The sequence below is a fragment of the Tamandua tetradactyla genome, chromosome 5 (genome assembly GCF_023851605.1).
Source record: "Tamandua tetradactyla isolate mTamTet1 chromosome 5, mTamTet1.pri, whole genome shotgun sequence".
NCBI classification, from domain to species: domain Eukaryota; kingdom Metazoa; phylum Chordata; class Mammalia; order Pilosa; family Myrmecophagidae; genus Tamandua; species Tamandua tetradactyla.
The window spans coordinates 66,834,153-66,846,955 of NC_135331.1; the positions used below are offsets into that span (position 1 = coordinate 66,834,153).

Genomic DNA, 12,803 nt, shown 5'->3' on the forward strand with positions numbered 1-12,803 from the left:
TTTAGCTCTTTGAGCATATTTAGGACCTTTTTTTTTTTTTAAAGTCTTTGTCTGGTATGTCCCAGAACTGATCCTCCTCATTGATGATGTCTAGTGCTTTAATACTTTCCTTTGCCTGAATCATCACTTCCTATTTTTGTGCATGTTTTGTAATTTTTTGTTGAAATCTAGACATTTTGATATTTTCAGATGTAGTGGCTCAAAATTAGACTCTGAAGCATCTGTTCCTTAAGCATGTATCCAGTTAGTGTTATGACAGAGCTTTCCTTGAATGCCAAAAAAACAGCATAAAAGAAGGAAGAAAAGGAAACACCTTTCAAAGTGTGTTTGTAGATTAACCTGTTCCAGTGCTCCCCACAGGGAATATCCATACAATGAGTTTAGAGAATAGCTCCAGGCCAAAGTCTAAGGACCTCCCTGAACCTCTCTGTGCAGGAATTTCTTGGGCATGCACATTTGGCCCTAGATATTCCCCCATATGTGCAGATACAAATGGCCCCTTCTTCCTAGGAAATAGCTCCTCATGGTCCCTGGCACTGTACTGTATATCCTAGACAGCAATCTCTTGCCCCAGGGAGTACCATGTGAATGCTCTCCCACAGCATTTATAGGTCAGCTGTGTGAGCTGCTTTCTTCTACACACAGGGCAAGTCCTGCCTGGATGGCTATTCACTCAGGCCGCCCACCACCAGACAGATTAACAAGACTTACAAGCTCCCAATATGTGCACAAGCATTACTCTGCTCCCTGGGGTGCTATCCCAGGGATCCACAGTGGGAATGTGGGTTGGGCACTATTAGATCCTACCGCTTTTAAGTAGCCCTTTTCTGGGTTCAGCTCTTGCCCTGTTACAAGAAGTCCTATAACTGTTCTCCAGAGCTTTGAGAAACCTGGTTCTATGAGTTCTTGCAGGTTATTCAGAGTTTCTGTGACAGGATGGAACTCTGAAGTGTCTCACTCTGCCATCTTGATTGGGGTGGGGCCCCCCATTATCTTTGTATATAATTTTTCAACTGCCAAGTCACTACTTCAGTTCATGTTATCAAAAATAGAAAGGATAAAATACAGATGGGCTGTAAACTATGACCAATAAATAAACATCAGCATGGCGTACACGTACCGAAATTTGATAGGCCTAAAAATGCCAGAAAAATTCTGGTCTAGTAATATTAATTTACATTTTGCTTCCCCACTGTATATGTGACAAATAGTATAAAGCAATTCCATATTTATTCACTGATGATCAGTGCTTAAAAACAAATGAGCATTTTCCACAGAAGATAATGAAATCTAATACAAGCCATATAGAGAGCTCAACCATTATACTTAAAAGCTACCGTCCTCTCAAAGGAATGAAGGTTGTTTCTTCAACTCAGTAGCAGCATTCTGTTAGAACCTAAACAGAAAAAAAAGGAGAAGAAAGAGAAAAAGAAGCAGGCTCTTTCTCTAGTTAAGAGAATCAGCTATAAAAGCCAAACCACAGCCGAGCCATCAAGGGCTACTGGCCTGCAAAATACGGCAGAATTTTCACAGTTAATTTTGCTGCCATTTGTGCCTGAATTTATCGTGGTTTAGAAAAAGTAAATTGAGTGGCTAACACACTGCTCTCACTCCGGAGTCTCCCAGCGGCAGCGCATCCCCAGTCGGGCTGGATATTTAGTGCCACTGTGCAGAGAAGGCCGAGGAGAGAGCCAAGGGAGGGATTACCACTCCGTGCTGCCCGTAAATCACCCGGAGCACTTCACATAGCTCCACATCTCACAAATAAAGCTGGGCTGGAAATGTGTCACCACTACACAAAAGGAAGGAGAGATCTGGGTGTTGTCTTCAGCCCTCGCTGGTCTTTCCCGGCCTGTGTGTTGACGAAACATGGAAGTGCTGGTGGGTTGGCTCTCAGGCCCCTCTTCTCTCATCCTCTCTTCCTTTCCTTTACCCTGGGCATCAGGTGCTTTATGATTTTAGCAACCCTCAATTCCCCAGTCATTTCTCCACTTGTTACTCAACCAGCACACCCCTCACCCTTTCGGGATCAGCTTCGCCTGGGACCAAAAATGATAAATCAAGTGTACCTCGCAGCCCCACAGGACTTGTGGCCATCAAACAAACATCTGGGCGGCCCTGCTCCCCCTTCCTGCTGAAGAACTTTCCTCAGAATCTGAAAATCACTTTTTATTTAATTAGTTACGAAAGCAAACTTGCTTTCCCTTTTTTTTTTACAGTTTTAAAGTTTATTTTATTTAATGTTATAAATGCCAAAGCACCAAAGAGTTCTGCAAAGATGAGAATTATGATTTAATCTAATCTCTGTTATTCTGTCTTGCACTATTATTTATAATTTTATAAAGCTTTGTTGATTCAAGAAGTAGATAATAGTCTCCTTAAATTTATCCAGTAAATACTGTCCCTATGTAGATATGAGAACATTCTTAACACTTTTTCATAACATGAAGAACTCTAACAATCATTGTTAATTATTTTAGTATTTTGCTCTTGCAAATTAAAAAGATATACTTATACTTCAAGTGAATATCCATTTCAAGTGATCGGAATTCAAAATCCAAAACATGCAAATATTTTATTAAATTCTGAGTTACATCTAAAATGCTTACCTATACTTAAAAGTACATATTCAGAGCGTGCACAGGTAGTTCAATGGTTAGAATGCCCAGCTCCCATGTGGGAGACCCGGGTTCAATTCCCGGGCCATGCACCAAAAAAAAAAAGTACTTATTCAGATATTAATAATAACTCTGATATATCTTGTTCTATCACGTCCCTTATTCAAAACCAGCATGAACCTCTAGGGGGCGCTAGTCATGAAAGTACCCAGGCTGAGGCCCATTGGACCCAAAGGCCAAAGTGAAAAACAGCAGCGCCCTGATAGCTCCCTGCCGAACCAAGCCCTTCATCTTCTAAGACAGTCATCAGCACAGATTCCTGAAAACAATAGCAGTTTCTTGTTTAAAATGGAACTGCACCTGCTAGAATAACGTGTCAACAAACAATTGCTTTGTTTTTCACATCAGCCATCCAAGCTGAAGCAATGGGACTTCCTGAAGTGAATACTGGAAGACTTATTCTTAGAAGGGAACAGAATTCTCATTTTAACACAAGGCTCAGAGAGCCAGAGTGATGGTCATCTTCCTTCCTTCTTTTGTACTCACCAGTGTTCATCTTATTTGGTTTTCAACAGGTTTATTTCCATTGCAACCCTCTGGCTTCCAGCATCCACAGTGCCATATTTGGCAAATACACTCATTTCTGCTTCCTATCCGTGACCGATGAGGGCCTTTCATTGCTGTTCCACCATTTCAAAAGTGCTCAGAAGACTCCTCCCTCCTCTGCTGAAAGAGGTGGGATGAAGCCTGATGAAAAGAGTCTTTGCCAAATGTTCAATAGTTGTTGTGAAATTATTCTGCTCTTTTATTTTTGTCATCTAATTATGCTGCCTGTTTCCAGTTTTTCTATCACCATTTGATGCTTGCCTGTTGCTCGCGTTGGGACACTTTTGAGAAGCATTATTTTTTGAAGAGTATGGTGCTTGGTTGTGATTAAAAAGTGTTTAAAGGGATTTGGCCAAGGCTGTCTCTATGGGTTCAGGAAGCAGTCCATGGCCAAAATAACCTAGTGAGGGCAGAATATGAGAAGCTGATAATACCTGCTATTACCTTTATCAAGGTACAGCCAGGAACTGGGCTCATGGGGACAAGCAAAGGTCCAGCCTCCAACACCATAGATTCTGATGCAACCAGTAGTGATAAGTACTCAACAAGGACTTCAAATGCAGTACAGAAAGAGCTTTGTTTTCTCCTCTGTAAAATGGAAGGAAATAGAAGACTAAACACTATGGCTTTAGGCTATCACAAAAACTAAAGAGAAACATGAGAAACACTGCCTGATACAGTAGAAAAGGTGCAGGCCTTGAAACCTGCATTCAAAGAGCTGTGCAAAGCTTGGGAAAGCCACTTCACCTCTCTGAGCTTCAAATTCTCATCAATAAATTGAAGCTAGGCTAGCTGCTATCTAATTGCCTTTTCAGCTTAAAAAGCCTAGGACATCTAGTCTAGCCTTTCAGCTAAAGACCCCATCTTGTGAAGGAGTCAAAAGAGATAAAAGTTAAAGTCTAGAGTATTAGACAGTATTGGGAAATTTTTCCTTTGAAAATGTGAAATTTTGAAACTATGCTCCATATGATATCTCAACCTGTTACTTGATAACATACTTTAACCTCTCAGCGCCTCAGTCTTCTCAACAGTATAATGGGCATATTAATAGTATCTACTTCATTGGGTCATTGTGAGGATTAAATGGGTTAATACAAATACAGGTAAGTCTTTAGAACAATGCCTAGTACTAGCAACCAGTAGACGTAATAGTTGTGGTGTTCTAGGACAGTAGGTTGATTTATTTGATTGTTTTGGGAAGTAAACAAGCTCAGGAAGAGTTGTTTATTGTGCCCTTCTCAGATTACTGAGATGCCTAAAACTTACTCCCACTGTTTGGATCCACCATTACCTGCTGGCATTGACATGAGATAACAAAAAGGAGAAGAGACCTCCATGACAAGAGAGGAGACTGAGGCCATCCAGCATAAAGGCTGACAATTTGTGTTTCAAGCACCCAAAACTAGCTTTCTTCTTATTGAACATTATTCTCCATGCCAAATTTTTGAAATGTCAGTTGATCTCCCCTCAAAAGGGGTCTTCCCAGTTTCTGTAACAGTTTATTCTTAAAGTCACTCCCAACCATAAGGCTCTATGTACCTAAGACCCACACACTACAAAGAGAACATTTTCAGACTGAGCAAGAGTAGGCAGCTCTGTGACTGGTTCTCTTTGTGGGACCCACCTAAATCTAGTTCATAAAATACATCAACTTCCACCTACGTGCAAAGATCATATCACCATATTCTTGAGACATTTTTGTCTGGATGAATAAATTAGCTAAATACCAGTAGGAATTAGTTAACCTGATTAAATGACTATTACTCCTCATTTATGCAGCTCCTATTGTGTGCCTGGCACTGTGCTGGCACCAGACTTTGAAAGATAAGATCAAACTCTTATAAAACCAAATCACACTCCTGAGGACTCAGACAGTATAAGAGCAGATAAGAGCACAGGCTCTGGGGTCAGACTGCCCAGGTCAGGTTGCTAGAAAGAGGAATGGCAGGTAATTCACAATAAACTTCATACACTTCACAATCATTTCCCAATCCAGCTTCACTTCCAGATGTAGATGATGTACTGAGCCAAAGACCAGATGGAAAGAGTAAGTCCTAACCCCTGAAAGCCAGAACACTTCTTTTATATGTATTTGTGCTGTATAGTCCAGGAAGGAGACTGCATGGAGTATGGGTTTTTGAGTCTTTCCAAGTCAAAATGCAGACTAGACATACCTAGTCTCCTCGTCCCAAGGTGGTGTGTTAACTGAGACCTGAGAAACTGCATTCTCAACACCAGGTCATCCTAGACTAAGCCTAGATCATCCACCCATAACATGCAATCGACCACTGATGGTTTGTGCAAACTGATTAAGATACCATTGAAAGTATATGATAAATGCAATACTCAAAAACTTCTCTTGTTCATCCATTCTAGTCGATTGTGCTCTCTTACTAAATGATAATGCTTCACAATAACATGATTAATGCTACTGAAGAGTGAGAACTTTCTAAAACTGCAGAATTTTCATTGGACCATCAATTCTAGGAGCTTGCTATTTTACATAAAACCAAATATCAGTAACAACCCAGATTCTTATTCTTTAGAAATTACAGCTTAGTGTTTGAAAAATTTATTAAACCATTTTTATTTGAAGGTTTGGGGCTTGCATTTTTTAAATGTACATTTATTGACTTATGATATGATGACTTGGGGTCATTTATAAGTTCATGGATTTTCATTCTCCTCCATCTATCCTCCTTTCCCCTAAAAAAGTTATCTAGAAACAAAACAAAAGAAGCCAGTTTATAGACAGACAAAATTCTGGATCTCCCAACACACACACACACACACACACACACAGGCACACACACCTACCTTCACTGGTCTTTCCTTCACTCTAACAAAAAACACTATTCCTTGACATATTTCCCACCTCCATTTTTCATGCCTTCTTATTCCTTTCCCAAGCTGCTCATTCCAACAATGCCTTTAACTCTGATGACTCTTATTAAACACGACTGCTTAATTACCATCAATCTATTATGCTGCATACTTCACCCTCCACTGACACATCTGACCTCATTACGGGCCTGACCTTAAATGGTCATCAAATCAAAGTCAGGCTGGTCAGTTCAGCCTGGACCTGACACATGCCCAGGTCGTGGAGAGGAAGGCACGGTGGCCAGCATACCACGCTGCCCTGCCCTTCCTTTAACACCTCTGTCAATAGAATTTCACAACTGGGAAACTGCCCGCTCTCTGCCTGGCTTGACTAAAACCTCCCTCCTTCTGCAGAAAGCTGAAATAAATAATTACACACATGCTGGCCAGCACTGGCTTTTATACAGCTGGTGCCTCTCCACCAGCATAATGCACCATCCTCTTTGATGTGTGTGTGCAAAACTCTTTGGCTGGGAAGTGGGAATTTACCAGACTGTCTTCTAGAATATGCCAAGCACTTCTCCAGAGTAAAGAGACTGAAGGACAACTGCATCATCCCAGCTACACCACCCAGTGGGTGGCCGCCTTGCAATGAAAGGAGAATCCATAGAAGGGCTCTGGGTTCAGACTGGTGTGCTGCCCTCTGACAGGGGCAGCTGTTCCGGCTGCTCTATCTCAAGCCGCGTGTTGAAAAACACTCCCATCCAACCGAACGAGACAGCCACTTCTAATGGAGCCTCTTCCTGACTGCTTAGGCCTGGTCATTGTAATTCCCCCATAGGCTTTCCTCGTGGTAAACACGGAACTGTTTTCCCAGACCAAACACGACCCTCCCGCGAGGCAGCCAGACTCAGTGTCTGGTGTGCACAAACATTTCTACTTCTGCCTGGACAGCTCAACCTGGCAGTGTCTTCCCCTCGCTTTACTTTACTAATGCATGTGTATTTTTACCAGCCCCTGCGGGAAAACTGCCCTGCTTTATGGCAACTTGTCACTGACAAGGAATTTCTCATCAAGATGGAAATCTCCCACCAGCCCCAAGGTTCCCAACTCTTGTGAGATGAAGAGCTCAGAGATGAGAAGGTTGGTCCTTGGAAGGAACTGGGCCCTTAGGAAGCAGCATCGTGGCTTCTTCACATCTGTGATGAACAAAAACGCACCATCAGTCGCCACGAGGCAACTGCAAACGTTTGGCATGTAACAAATTAACAGTGACAGTCATTTCTTAGAAAAACAGGGTGTTCACTTAAATAATTTTTTAAAAATTGCTGGACTTTCATTTTTCCGATGGAATGCGTATTCCCCTGTTTTTTTCTCACACCTCTTCCAAAAACATAGCAAACTTAAGACGGTAAAATATGTCTTTTTAACTCCTTCTTCTCGCTGCTTAAGTCATTCTTTGCCTGGCTAAAGCTTTTTTCTCAATGGTTTTCTCTCATTGCCAGTACCCTTAAGTCTTGCCTATTACATACTAAATACATTTAGAAGTCTTAACCTAGGGCCTGTAAAGCAATCAGTCCTATAATAACTGTCTCAGACCACAGGTTGAGAAAAGCTCAGTTCCCTGAAAAAATATGAAGTTTCACTGTGTGGGATATGGGAACACAGATAATAAATCAGAAAGAAAGATTTCGATCCTATTATCACCTTTCTTCTGAAAGACTGAAATTCACAGTCTTTCCACAAATCACTTCCCTTGCTATTAAATGTCTTCCAAAAGATTCTAAATGTCTTCTAAATTGAAGTTAATTGTTACGGAAGGATATGCTCAGGTGATCTGTCGCTAGACCCAGGAAAATTTTTTCGCAACCCCCTCATTTCCATCTGAGACTTTCCAGGCAATTGACAAGCAATCAGAAGTTATTCCCATATTAGGAGGGACAATCTGAGGCAAGAGCCTGAGATAAACACAAACCTCCCATTTTGGGCAAGTCAAACTTATTATCTCCAGTCCAAAAATATGAAAGCACAGCATAAACTATTATTGATTGTGTAACTTTTCTATAGTAGCCATGTATCGATTCCATTTTCAAAAATTCATTTTACTCAAAAGTTTGCGTATGCAAGTGATAGGTGGGAAGAGGCAAAGACATCTTAAATGTTCTCTGGCATTTTTTCTTGTTCAAAACTGGATTATTAGGAAGAATTCCAATGAGCATGGCATAGGAATGAATGCTTCTATTGCATGAGCTGAATCTTCTTGCTGTATCTATATAAGAAGCTATGTGTTTGTGGTGCAACTTATGCCCACCCTCCTAAAGCTGAAGACCCACCTCTATTTTCATTGATTATATCATATTGGCAAAATGCCTCTGCTACTGTGTATACCGTGTATGTGTCTGTATGTCTGCCTGGCATAAGCAGACTTTGCCCAATTAAAAAGTTAATAACGGGGAGGGGGGTAAGTGCATTTCCCTCAAAGTAGCTAATGGAGAGTTGGCAGGTCACAAAGTCTTAGAATATGTCACGTCTATAACTATTCCTCTCCATCTCAACAAAAAGGGCTGTGGCCAATCTCTCTAGGTCGCTGAGAAGAACAGAGGGCCCTGCAGTGAGTTCAGAGGCGTGCCCAGCACCAGCTCTCCACACCAGTCTGCCTCTCCCTGGTGATAATAGCAACTTCCAGTTTTACAGGATCAGGCAGCCTTCCATTCCCCTTATATTTAAAAAACACCTGGTTTCAAAAGGGGGGAAGAAGAGTAACTAATAAAGTATCAGTGGCTGAGAACTCGAAGAGTCAAGAGACAACTGTGGTGGGTGCTGTTATGCAAATTTCAGTTAGACATTGTTACCTATTATAACTTGCCAAATCCCAACCAAAACCATTCCAGCCAATCCTAAAGAACACCTAGGGCAATATATAAGATTCTACAAAGGTTCCATGCACGAGGGTAACTTTCCAGAAACCTACAACCTCCAGATGGGTCCCTGGACCAGATAAGTCCTGAAACCTAGCCCAACCTCTCCAGAACATCAGCTAGTTCCCTCTCCCTACCCCATGTTATTGACAACCCCTTCCGCATGAAAAAGTTAGAATGGCCAGAACCTAAATACCACTAAAGAGAGGGATGGAAAGATCAAAGGTGATGGTGGAGTTATACAGAGAAGATGGGGTTTAACAAATGAATTATGATTGCTGAATCATTAGATTGATATCTCTTTTAGTCTCCAGTATCTTAGAGCAGCTAGAAGTGAAAACCTGAAATTGTAGAATTGTCACCCATACCAAACTCTGAAGTCTGTTCTACAACTAATTGCTGTACTATACTTTGAAATTTGTTGCTTTTGTATATATGTTTTTTCACAAAAAAAGAAAAAATTTGATTGTGATGATAAAAAAAAATTTATTCCTTCTGGCCTCCTATGTTCTGGAACAGCAAGAAGGAAAAAATCTGAAAGTATGGTATGGTAGCCCACGACAAACTCTGAGATCTGTCCTGTAACCACTTATTGAAGAGTGCCTTTAAAACTATTGCCTTTTTATTTCTTTGCTTTGTATATATGTTATATAATACAATAAAAAGTTTAAAAAAAAAAAAAAACACCTGGTTTCTAGGAGCCGCCTTCAGGGTTTCATCTTTCACCTGATTATCCCAGAAATCTCCGGGATGTCACAGATTCTGGATGTCTGGACTTCACCACTTAACCACCCCATGTGAATTTGAAGGTTTCTTTCCTCTCTTCTTTTCTCTTCCATCTTAGTCCTGTTTCCCCTATTCCCAATCTCTCAAATAAATTGGGTTTTCCCTTTCTCAGACCTTAGTGTGCCTCCATAAACACCCTGCCCTCCGGAGTAGGCCAGCACGCACACCTCCCCTCGTCACAGTGCTGAGCGAGGGTTATGTGAGTGTCTAATCTGTCACTGAAATTGCTGACGTCCATCTGGAATTGTATCACCTTAAAGGAAGGCCAACCGATTAACCCTTTCAAGTCCTGCTTAAAACTAGTTACAGCAACCAAAAAAAGGGATGCACAACCCTTTAAACAATGCTCATGTATTCTTGTGGAAGGCTCCACTGACACTTTTAGGAGACTGGGTATACTGAAAGCAGGTGTGCACAGCCGAACAAAATGGCACTGGATTGTGTGAGGCTTGAAGGGAGACACAAGAGTCATTTCACATGGTTGGCGTGTGCGGAACCTCTGAGAAGCAAGGCAGGAGTGAAAAGCCACCAGCTGCCAAGGTGTGGGCACGGCTATCAGACTTCTCACTATTCACAGGGCTGTACCTGAAACTGACATGAGTGACATTACCAAACAGCTTCATTAACGCTTCCATGCTGCGCTAAATACATGCTGGCGAGAACCAACCACAGGGAAAACATTCAGATGAATTCTTACACTAGATTGCAAGTAAATTTCACCAAAGATGAAAATGTCTTTTAAAGTAAAAGATAAAATTGTTGTTTCTCACACAAGCAACACACTCGGCACTGCAATCTGAATCGCAGTTGGAATGTTGGACGGTAACCTTGAAATCCTAATAATAATAGATCCTAATGGTAGCATTTTCGAGAAAAACCTGAGAAGCAAATGAAACAATTAATAATGTTTTTCTGGTCGCCACCTCCCTCTTCGTTTTTTGTTTGTTTGTTTCCTTCTCTATTTTACATTAGTCTTTGTCCTTTATCACATTAACGGGTGACACAGACTAACAGCTTTTGCAAATACCCTTTTCCATAAAGCACTTACAAACAAGGGCCATTAGAGAATCAGGAGAGAGGACACGAATTAATTTACAGTTCTATAAGGGAGGAGATAAAGCCGTGATTTATACTTCGGACTTTAGTAGTCAGTGTGATCAGACCACAGGTGAAGTGGCAGGCCCCGAGGTGGCCTGTACGTAACCAGAGTCTGAGTCAGATAAGAATTTGAGATGCACCAACTTTCTTACAGAAGGCAGCTCTCCGTACCAAAGATCACCACCAGAGAGAACTTTCAACCCTTTAATCCTGTCTCCACCAAGGACTCCATGGCCTGACGCCTAGTGGCCCTCTCTGTATGGTGCCCTCTCCATCCCTGGGCCAGGAATTCCCAGCTTCCTGATATTCAGTTCAAACTGCTGGTTTTTCACCTGTGGGGTGGGGGGAATGCCTCAAATATCTTAGCAACCACATTTGGAAGTAGTTCATTAAAGAGGTTCTAAATGCCCATTTAAAAAATATTTTTAGAGCATTCCAGAGTTTTATAGCACAGGAGAGGACTATAAAAGTAAAGCACTTTGCTAACAGTATGTGGGAGGAAATTTTTCAAATTAATTTTTAGTATGTATTGTTGCTTCTGGGGGGTTTTGTTTAATTTTTATGGTGTTAGAGGTTACAGTCATCATTCTATTAAAATATTCTATTAGATTTAACATCTATACAGTACCTTTCCTTTGTAAGTTACTTGGCTAAGAATTTGAGGATGAATAAGATATAACCCTGTGAGGGAAGCTCACAGCCTGGTGAAACACAAACAGCTGTCCACGTGCACCATCAAAGGACAACCAAGGGACAGGGCATCTCAAGGGAGGGGGCAATTCATTCTACGGTGTGGTGGGAGTGTAGGGTCTACGGGGAAATGGGGGCCCAGCCAGGTTTCAAAGAAGAAGTGGCTAAAGTTAGGGGCTTTAAAGGTTGGCTCAAAGTTCTCCAGAAGGCGCTTATGGAGAGATGCGTTCCTGGACTCCCTCTTGGAGATAGAACCCGTGCAAAGGCCTGAAGGCAAAACCCAGATTCCCTTGCAGACCAGAAAGCCAAAAAAAGTTGGGTGCTAAGGAGCAGAATGGAGTGTGAGAAAATGCACGCTATTCATTGCCAGCTATTCCATTTTGGGGGGGGGGCGGTGCATGGTCCGGGAAACAAGCCCAGGTCTCCCACATGGAAGGTGAGCCTTCTACCACTGAACCACCCGTGCACCTGAGTCATTCTATTTTGATAAACATCATACTAATAGACAAAATGTGGCTTACCAGCACCCATCTCTAGAGATATGCAGAAGCAGAGAAGATTTCCTTAGTGGTTTATTTGTCAAAGAACTCGAAGCACTTACCCATAAAGAAATACCACCACTTTCCCCCCATTCTCTTGCTCTTTGGCCCTTCCCTTTTTGGGGGGAAGGTGTCTGTCTAGATGTTTAGTGGAGGAGAAAGAAAAGGAAAGAAAAAGTAGAACAAAAATACCTTTACAAAAATTTGTGGCACATTGAAAGCATTTATATGTAACAAATAAATGTCTTCTTATTTGAAAAATGTCTATAAATAAAATATTTACGTATTTGTTGGAATTATAACACTCTATGGAAATACAGCTTTGTAACGGATTTTAGTTTAAAGTACGATCGGCTGCATTCAAGCTTCCATGCAGCTCTGATACAGGATATATACCCTCATTTAAAGAAAATCTCAGCGAATCAATTTGAGGGCCATCATGAATGTAAAGCCAGGACAAAGCACACCCTGTCCCTACACAATGACCCCTCGTGACCAAACAGTAAAGTAATAACTAACAGCTCTGCTCTCCAGCCAAGAGCTTCTGTTGTTGGAAGAGGCGTAATTCAGTTGAGTAAGTCTCTGTCAGAATGAGCTGGGGGGGGGACTCTGTGTACTAGAATGAATGTGTAGGTAGTTGTCTTGTGGAAAGCTGGCCTCACCTCTCAGGACTCTTTGGCCAAGACTTGAAAAGCACATTGCCTCTGGAACCACAGCATTACTAG

At 41.6% G+C, this 12,803-nt stretch overlaps 1 protein-coding gene across 5 annotated transcripts in view; it reads right to left on the reverse strand.

Annotated features, from left to right (window-relative positions):
- Positions 1-12,803, reverse strand: part of MECOM (MDS1 and EVI1 complex locus) — a 573,761-nt gene that overhangs the window by 524,587 nt on the left and 36,371 nt on the right. The window lies entirely within an intron of this gene.